Source organism: Siphateles boraxobius, unplaced genomic scaffold (genome assembly GCF_051911475.1).
Source record: "Siphateles boraxobius isolate OS27281-9 unplaced genomic scaffold, OSU_SipBor_1 185, whole genome shotgun sequence".
Lineage (NCBI taxonomy): Eukaryota > Metazoa > Chordata > Actinopteri > Cypriniformes > Leuciscidae > Siphateles > Siphateles boraxobius.
The window spans coordinates 10,001-19,320 of NW_027508794.1; positions in this window are offsets into that span (position 1 = coordinate 10,001).

A 9,320-nucleotide genomic window follows, 5' to 3' on the forward strand; every position below is an offset into this window, starting at 1 on the left:
AATGTGAACATCTGTGGGAGGAGGCTGTATACTTCCAGAAGTGATTCAGGGTTAAAACACAAAATGACCTTAAACATACAATATAATCACTTTTCCACTCTCGCTGATAGTTGAGTAAACGCTCTTATCACTGCGCTGACTCATTATGCCATTATCATTGACTCGAGTCGAAGTCAAGGCATTGCCTCATAAAGTAGGCCGGTCAGTCTGAGGAAACACTGCTGTTTGTGTGACTTACTGTACTACTGATGTAATGCACATATGCATTTCAGTTAGCTATATATTAAATGAATTCTACGGAGCCCCTAAAAGGACATAATGATTAGATGGTAGAAAATTAGATGGTAGAAAAAAATATAGGGGGGGGGGTTTGAGTTTTTTCCTCCAAACTCATATTTTGTTTCATCACCATGTCCCTAAGTTTAGGGGTTCGGTAGAATTCGTTTAATTTATATAGTTAAATTACATGCATTTCGGGTAAACGTAGCTATTTGACTGAAATATAGTATGAAATTAATCAAAGCAATATACATATATACACACACACACACACACACAAAAAAAAAATAAAAAAATAATACATACATATATATATATATATATATATATATATATATATATATATATATATATTCGTTACATTTATATAGTGCTTTTCTCTGCCTTCAAAGTGCTTTACATGAAAGGGGGAATCTCCTACACTGTGTATATATATCATCATATAAAATAAATGTAAAGTTCAACAGCTCATATAACATATAATCCCAAACTGGGGAATAGAAAGAAAATATGGATAAAGGGAAACGAGAGAAAACTCAACCTTTTTGTATTTTCTGTGGAACATATCAAATAACTAATACTCTGCAGGAGCTGAACACATTATATGTGGTGCCATAAATGATATTAAAATAACAGATTAAAACCGGTTTATTAATAACAGGTTAAGTCGGTTTCATGAGCTTAAGGGGAGTTATTGATAAAGCCTGTGGAGCTGAGTTGGTCTGAACGCAGCACAACTTAAAATAGCACTTCAACACAAACAGATTTGAGTCATTTTGATGTGTAAATAGCAGCCCACACTTTAGCCTGATTAGGAACAATAAAAAAAATAACTGTTAAGTTGTGGTCACTAAAAAAAAAAACATGTTCCTCATTGAGATAACTTTGAATTTATAAGCCTGGAAGTACTTTCACTGAAACCGATTCTGCCAGTGATTTTAGAGCCGGCGGCAGGAACAATACCGTTCTGTTTGTCCCTGTTGAACAAGCATTACTCTTCCTGCTACAGCATTATCCAATGAAAACACAGGCCAGTGACGTCTCACAACACTGATGATGTCATCTCATTACAGAGGTCCATCTGCTTTTATAGATGTTTGCTTTCTGTGACTGCACCAGTCGCTTCTTTTATAGACAAACAAAAGTCGTCTGAGCGCATCCATGATGTCATAGCTGACGTGATCTCGGGATGATAACTGAGGTTTCTGTATGGGAGAGAAGGCACGGGAAATGGGAAAATGAGTGCAAAATGTATAATGCGTAATTAAAGCCGATAATTAGGGATGATTGGATAAAATTTCTTGAGGAGATCCAAAGTCTTAGACCACCACAGTAACACGCGTAAATAAGTCCACAGCGATGACGTATTCAAAAGAAAATGCATAATCCCACATCCTACTTTAAAGAAAGATTGAAAATCCATGCCAAAATCAAGTTGACTGAACTCCAACCAGTCATTTATTAACAAACGAGCATAAAAAAAGTCAGAGTTACAGTTTACCGTTGTCTATCAGAGCTCAACAAAGACAGTCTGGTACCGCTGGACACACACGTGATCATACGCATCAGGGCCTTTAATAGTGTGGCTTCAGACTAATCAAATCAAAGCAAACAAATGAGATATTGCCTGCATGATATTGGATTGAGAGATACAAGTAAAGTGACTTTTAGCTGAGGACGGGTTGCAGGGAGACAGCACTGATTTCAGAAAACCTGTGGGAATGACTAATGCTTGAGTCTGATGGATATTTATAGAAAGAAACTGGAGTTCAAACTGAGTCCTGTGCATCCACACGACCAGTCAAAAGTTCGGGTGACACTTTATTTTAAGATGTCCGTAACTGTAAAAAATAAACCGTATTTTTTACGGTAAAAAAACGGCAGCTGTGGCTGCCAGAGCTTTACAGTCAAAAATACGGTAGCAACATTATTGGTTTACAGACTTAACTTAAAATTTACAGTAATAAACCGTATTTCATTATCTGATATAGTGTTAACTTACCGACCTATTGAAGTATTAATATCTGTTTTGTACCATTGTAAAACACTGACAACCAACAATCACAGCAGTGATGAAAGTCACATGATCAATCAAAGCTCATCACAAGCACCACGTCAACAAGAAAGTTAACACTATTATATAGAAGCTGCACAGTGTCCTTCGCACAAACATTAAACACCATCATGGTAACACACATGAAATTTTAAAAATACAATAAACATTAATTTAACAACATTAAATGTAACATAAAACCCTAATGTACATAACTGATTAGACAAAACAGTTGAAGAAACAGTTATTTCAACAAAAATACATCAAATGTGAAGTGTCACGCAGGGAATTGTGGGAATGTCAATGAGTGGTGTTTTTCACTTTCAAAAAACTATAAATTTAACCGTATTTTACGGTAAAATTACATTAAATGTACCATTAGATCTATCACAGTTATTTACTGTATATAGTAAGGCAACTTTCTGTTAACCAATTAACAGTTTTTCACTGTAGCATTTTTATAGTCTTTTACCGTTAAATTCACGATAATTTTTTACAGTGTTGTTACAATGTCACTTTACATTTAAGTGGTATAATATCAATTAACAACATGTACTTACTATGTAACTAGGGTTAGGATGAGGGTTTGGTTTAGGGTTATTTGCATGTTATTGTGCATAATTTACTGTAATTATTACAGTACATGCATGTAACGTGTAACAAGGACACTAAAATAAAGCGTGAACAAAGTTTGAAATAATTAAGACTATGTTTTAACAAAGTCTCTTCTGCTCACCAAGGCTGCATTTGTTTGATGAAAAAATCAGTAAAATTATTCCATTTAAAATAACTTATTGTAATTTATTCCTGTGATCAAAGCTGAATTTTCAGCATCATTACTCCAGTCTTCAGTGTCACATGATCCTTCAGAAATCATTCTAATATGATGATTTGATGCTCAAGAAACATTTATGATTATCAATGTTTAAAACAAGCATTCACAAGCATTCAAGTCTTAGGTAAGTAAACAAAAAAAAAGGGAAAAAGAAATGAATACTTTTATTCTGCAAGCACGCAATAAATTGACCAAAAGTGACAGTAAAGATATTTCTAATGTTACAAAAGATTAAATTTCAAATAAATGCTGTCCTTTTGAACTTTTTTATCCATTGAATAATCTGTGTGTGGGTGGGGGAATATTTTTGTGTATTTTTGTTTACACAAAAATATGAAGCAGCAGCAAAAACACTGATAATAATAAAAACCATTCTTAAGAATCGAGCACCAATAATAATTGAGCAGCAAATCATAATATTACAATGATGTCTGATGGATCATGTGACACTGAAGAAAACTTTCGATACTGTATCTGTCGAGAACCTGCTGCCACTAACCTGGTTAGTTCTTGCTCAGAAGCAGCGTCAGGCAAAGTGATAGTGGCTTTCGATTCTGGAAAACTTTTACTTGTAACTTGCATCAGAAAGTCTGCGAAGAGTCCGTGGGCGTCCCGTCAGCTTGAGCACATTCCTGCCAGAAACCCTGCTAAAAACCACACATTACATCAGTGAGCGATGGCCCTAAAGAACTGTTTTCTAGCATAAACACCCACACACACACACACACACACACACAGACATTCAGAACTTACATACAAACAAGTCTCCTCCAGCTGTGTGACCTTTGCACACGAAAGGTCACCGTCCTGTCCTTGCGGTCACCTGTTATTTCAGTTTCCGTCATTGATAATGATGTAATTGACCCACTGACCCCAGAATTAACCTTTAACCCGTGTTGCCTGACATAACGGAACCATCACCTGAAATCCCATGACCCTTCTTTTAGGCCAGGAAGTGATGTTTCTATTTTAGGAGGCCAGATGAGGCCAATATGTGTTTTGTTTTTTTCCCCTAGGCTTCTCGATACTGATAGTATCCATTTCCAGTTCAGCTAAAACGGAAAATTCTGTCATCATTTACTCGTTCCAAACCTGTATGACTCACTTTCTTCTGTGGAACATTAAAGAAGATAGTTTGAAGAATGTTCACTTTCATTCACATTCATTTCACTTTCGTTCACTTCATTTCCCTTACAATGTACAATATAACAATTTTGTGCATTCATATGCTGTTGAATCAGATGAAATGGTTACAAAAACTTACATTTGAGTTTCTACAGGCTTCAGAAGATTAAATAACATTTATTATGATTTTTTTTTAGGGTTTGCATTGCCTTTCATTTTAATGCTGAAAAGTAGTGTAGATTTGAAAGGATTTTTCCACAGAAATTGCTTGTAAAGTTCACAAATTAGGTAACACTTTATTTTACAGTGTCCTTGTTACATAATTTACATGTACTTACCATAGTAATAACAGTAAATTATGCATAATTACATGCAAGTAACCCTCAAACAAATCCTAATCCTACACTAACCCTATAGTAAGTACATGTAGTTGCTTAATATTACTCAGTACTTAAATATACAATAACACTGCAACAATCACACCTTAAAATAAAGTGTATCAACAAATTATTAGAAAGAAACGGCACGTTACATTGAATTAAACATGACATTTTTAAGTTAAAAAAGACTGAAATAGTATTTTCTTGTAATGCGTACTCCAATAATCTTTGTTTATACAACTTCGAAAACGCAGTGAACGACTACATTTCTATGTTTTTAACAAAACAACAAATAGAAAATGGGGTGTTAAAAAAACAGACAGCATCAAGATAGCATGCATTCATAAAGAAAAGAACAAAAATAGTTCTAGACTGTAAAGTTGCCAACTGATTACATTGATTATTCAAACAAATGAAGCAAATAATTAAGCAGGATCTTAAAAGGAACATCTCTGAATCGGATTTAATAACTGAATGAACTTTTTTATTCACCGGGGAACTTCTAATAAGCGACTCGCGGATCGAATGACAAAACGGAGCAAGAGGACAATCCGAGCAATTTCAGGGTCTTGCTGATAATAATCCGAGCAGCTTCGGCTTTCCGGCACGGCGAGACCAACAAAGCTTTCTTTGAACAGAGCTAGAGAGCAACATCTCAGTCTCAGTTATTATAATCAAGGCCTTTAAAATGAAGAGGGCAGAAACAAGGCTCTCCTGAACGCTTATCCTAACGCTTCATTGTGTTTTTCGAGCAGAACCAGCGTTGTTGTACACTTAACTCAGAAAAACACCTCCACGCAGGAGGGCGGAACGGATGGATTATGGGATTTATCCAGGAGTCATTTCTTACCGAGTAACAGGACTCCGTGGCAGGAGGACAGGCAAAATTGCGGCGAGGTAGACGTTAAACGCTGGAAAATTAGGGAGGGGTAACACTATCTACCCACTTACAAATGTCCGATAATCCGGTACATGTGCAGGCCACTGAGGAGATACTCTCCCTTTTAAGCCCCCTTGTCAGTCCCAGCAGATCTTACAGCATTTGGCATGAACACAAAGTCACATGCAATTAAGTTTGCAATCCTGACAAAGCCTCTCTAGGGATGCGGGAACCACAAAAGTGGGAAACTCCTATTTGTTGGGTTAGTAGCAAGCAATGCAAGACACTGTGATTCAGAGTGATGCAGCAGAAGTGAGTATTAGCCCTTTTAATCCGGGCTTTAAGCGCTGGCCCTTCTTACATATGCAAGTGGAGGATGAAATGGCAAATATCTGATGGCTGACTGAATCTCTTCATTAATCAAACGCCTCTGACGTCAATCGTGTAGAGTAATAGCATCCAGCAAAAGAGAAAGCATCAATCTGCAATCATTAAAAAGCCATGCTTAAATAATGATTTATGAAACTCATCTGTAATAAGTATGATAACACTTCTGCATGCTCTATTATAGATTATTATGGTGTAAAATGAAACTAAATAAATGTTCGTTATGCCATGAGGATTATTTTTATGTAAATGTTTGCATGCATATGGACTGCGGTTACGGTTTGCAGTTGATGCTATATGAGCGTCAGCGGCAGAGATTTCACTCGTTTTCACTGCTTTTAGTTTGAATAAATACTGAGACATAGAATATCAATTAATTTACAGAATCCGAAATGCAAACCTAGAAATGTATTTAAATAAATACATACATAAAATGTAAAAAAAAGAACAAAAAGATAAATAAATAAATGTAAGAAAAAAAACATAAATAAATAAATAAATAAAAATGCAAGAAAAAGATAAATAAATAAGGAAAAAGGGAGAAAAAGATAAATAAATAAATGTAAGAACAAAAATATAAATAAATGCAAGTGAGAACAAAAAGATAAATAAATAAATGTAAGAACAAAAAAATGCATAAATAAATAAATAAAAATGCAAGAAAAAGAAATAAATAAGTAAGAAGTGTGAAAAATATAAATAAATAAATGTAAGAACAAAAAGATAAATAAATGCAAGAGAGAACAAAAAGATAAATAAAGAAATAAATGTGAGAACAAAAAGATAAACAAGCAAATAAATGTCAGGCCATTCTTGATATTGCAGCATCATATTAAAAAGAGAAGCGCTGCCACTGGTCTATATTTATACTGTCCTTGCTTTCACATTCTAAATGATCTTTACCTAAATGTCCCAAGTCCTGTCAGTTTTAGTTTTTACAGGATAATTTACATGAGAGAAGGACGCAAGCTGAAGACGCCACAGCTCTGGAATATTCTCCAGTGTCCTGTGAAAAACAGCAGCTCCTGTCCAGGGCCTAGGGGAAAATCTGTCTCTATTTTACTTTCCGAGAGCCAGGTGAAGAAAGAGGGATAAATGGGAGTCATAATGGGAGTCATAATTTCCCGTCGGCGACAGCAGAAGACAGGACGGAGTGTGTCATGTGTGATGACAGAGACTACAGCATCCTAAAGAAAACCGTGCACGAGGATGATGTCGTCTGTGTGTGTGTGTGTGTGTGTGTGTGTGTGTGTGTGTGTGTGTGTGTGTGTGTGTGTGTGTGTGTGTGTGTGTGTGTGTGTGTGTGAGTGTGTGTGTTGGACGCTGAACAGAAGCAGGAGATCTGGTCAGTGTACGTGTACGTGAGCGGGTCACACACACATCCACCTCATTTATTACTAAGTGACAGTTCCACACTAAACTAAATGAGGCTTGACCTGCCACCTGCATGTTTATGCATTCATTCAAATGTCTTAATTGCGTGTGTGAGATCAAGTACATAATGCATGGATGGGAAGGCCTCAAAGAGAGTCCGCGTGCCTGGGTGTGGCCGAGTGTGTGTGTGTGTGTGTGTGTGTGTGTGTGTGTGTGTGTGTGTGTGTGTGTGTGTGTGTGTGTGTGTGTGTGTGTGTGTGTGTGTGTGTGTGTGTGTGTGTGTGTAACACAGCCGCCCCTCATTTATGAACGGCCATCTCTCCAAACCACACCAAACGCCGCGGGCTTGTGGAAGCATGAAAATGCACAGAGCGCTCATAACATTTTCCACCATGTGAACTTTTGTTTTGTTTGACACTGCTGTTGTAATATGTGTGCATGGCTTATTTTCATTTGGAAATTTCTCTGGCTTGTTTGTCGCATCGGGTTTTGGGATTTTTTTCCTTCACCCCAGCACCACAATGCTGACATAATTCAAAATAATTGCAGAATGTGCTAATTAGTAATTAATACTGCAATGTATGAGTTTATCTTATGATTCAAATGAGCAGTGGAAACCAAACCAGGGTTGTTATAGTTAACTAAAACCATAAAAAAAGTATTTCATTACTTAAAAAAAAAAGTTACCTGAAAAATAAATAAATAAATAAATAAATACATAAATGTTAACTGAAATAAAAAAGTAAATAAATGTAAGAGCAAAAATATAAATAAATGTACAAAATTAAATATAAATAAAGCTATTTTGCAAAGGCAACATTTCTCATTTTCTAGTTTAACTTGATGTACTAAAATAACTTAAACTCAAATTATGTTGTTTATATAATTGTATAAAATTATATAATATATATATATATATATATATATATATATATATATATATATATATTGTTTATATTGTGTTCGTGTGTGTGTATATATATATATATATATATAAACACACAATATAAACAATATATATATATATATATACATAGTATTCATTACTTCAATGAGCTCATTGTTTGTCCGTTAAATTATTACATTGTTTAAATTAATATATTTTTAGCTGAATGTGACTGTATATGTACATTTCTGAAATACATAACTTCTAAATTGTAATATGGACTCATGCACTTTCTGTAAAGCTGCTTTGAAATGATGTGTATTGTGAAAAGCGCTATACAAATAAACATGAATTGAATTGAATATATATTTATGTAATTTTATTACATAAACATAATAATATATAATAACATAATAACATAATAATATATAATAACTGTCACGGTCCCCAGCTAGTCACCACCTCCTCACTACATTTCCCATCATCCTCCCTGGCCCTCACCTGCACATCTCCTCATCACAGGCAGCATAAACACACACCTCACACAGTCCAACACAATCTCATGAAAGAGCGTATCTATACCACCAATGTTATTTCTCGTTGCATTTATACGGCAAAAATGTTTTTTTGCATGCATATGCTACGCACTGAAAACCCTTGGTTTGGATTAGGGGTGGGGATGCGTGCGTATTACACGCCATAAAGTGCATATCATACGCGTGAGAAAACTGCGCATCATATCCATGCAAAAACTATATTTGGCATATAAATGGCACGAGAAATAACATTCGTTGTATAAATACGCACAGTCACATTGTCTGGTCTCGTTTTGAGTAGGACTCACTTACCCGTTCACACTTACCTTCTACAAGTGTGTGTCTCCGTCTTCGATCCTGTTCTTCCAAGTCTTCATCGTCTCCCTCCTTGTGCTCCAACCACTCTGCCTGCACCGGTGTGTGTGCTCCCGCTGCAACCATCCTGACATCCACAACCTCCATAACCATCTGCAGTATTACCATTCTCCATTCCTCCCAGACTTTATCAGCGATCCGCAATTCATAGTTCCTCTTACCTTCAATAAAACCCTTTCTCCTCATTAACATCCTTGCTGCGAGTCTCTG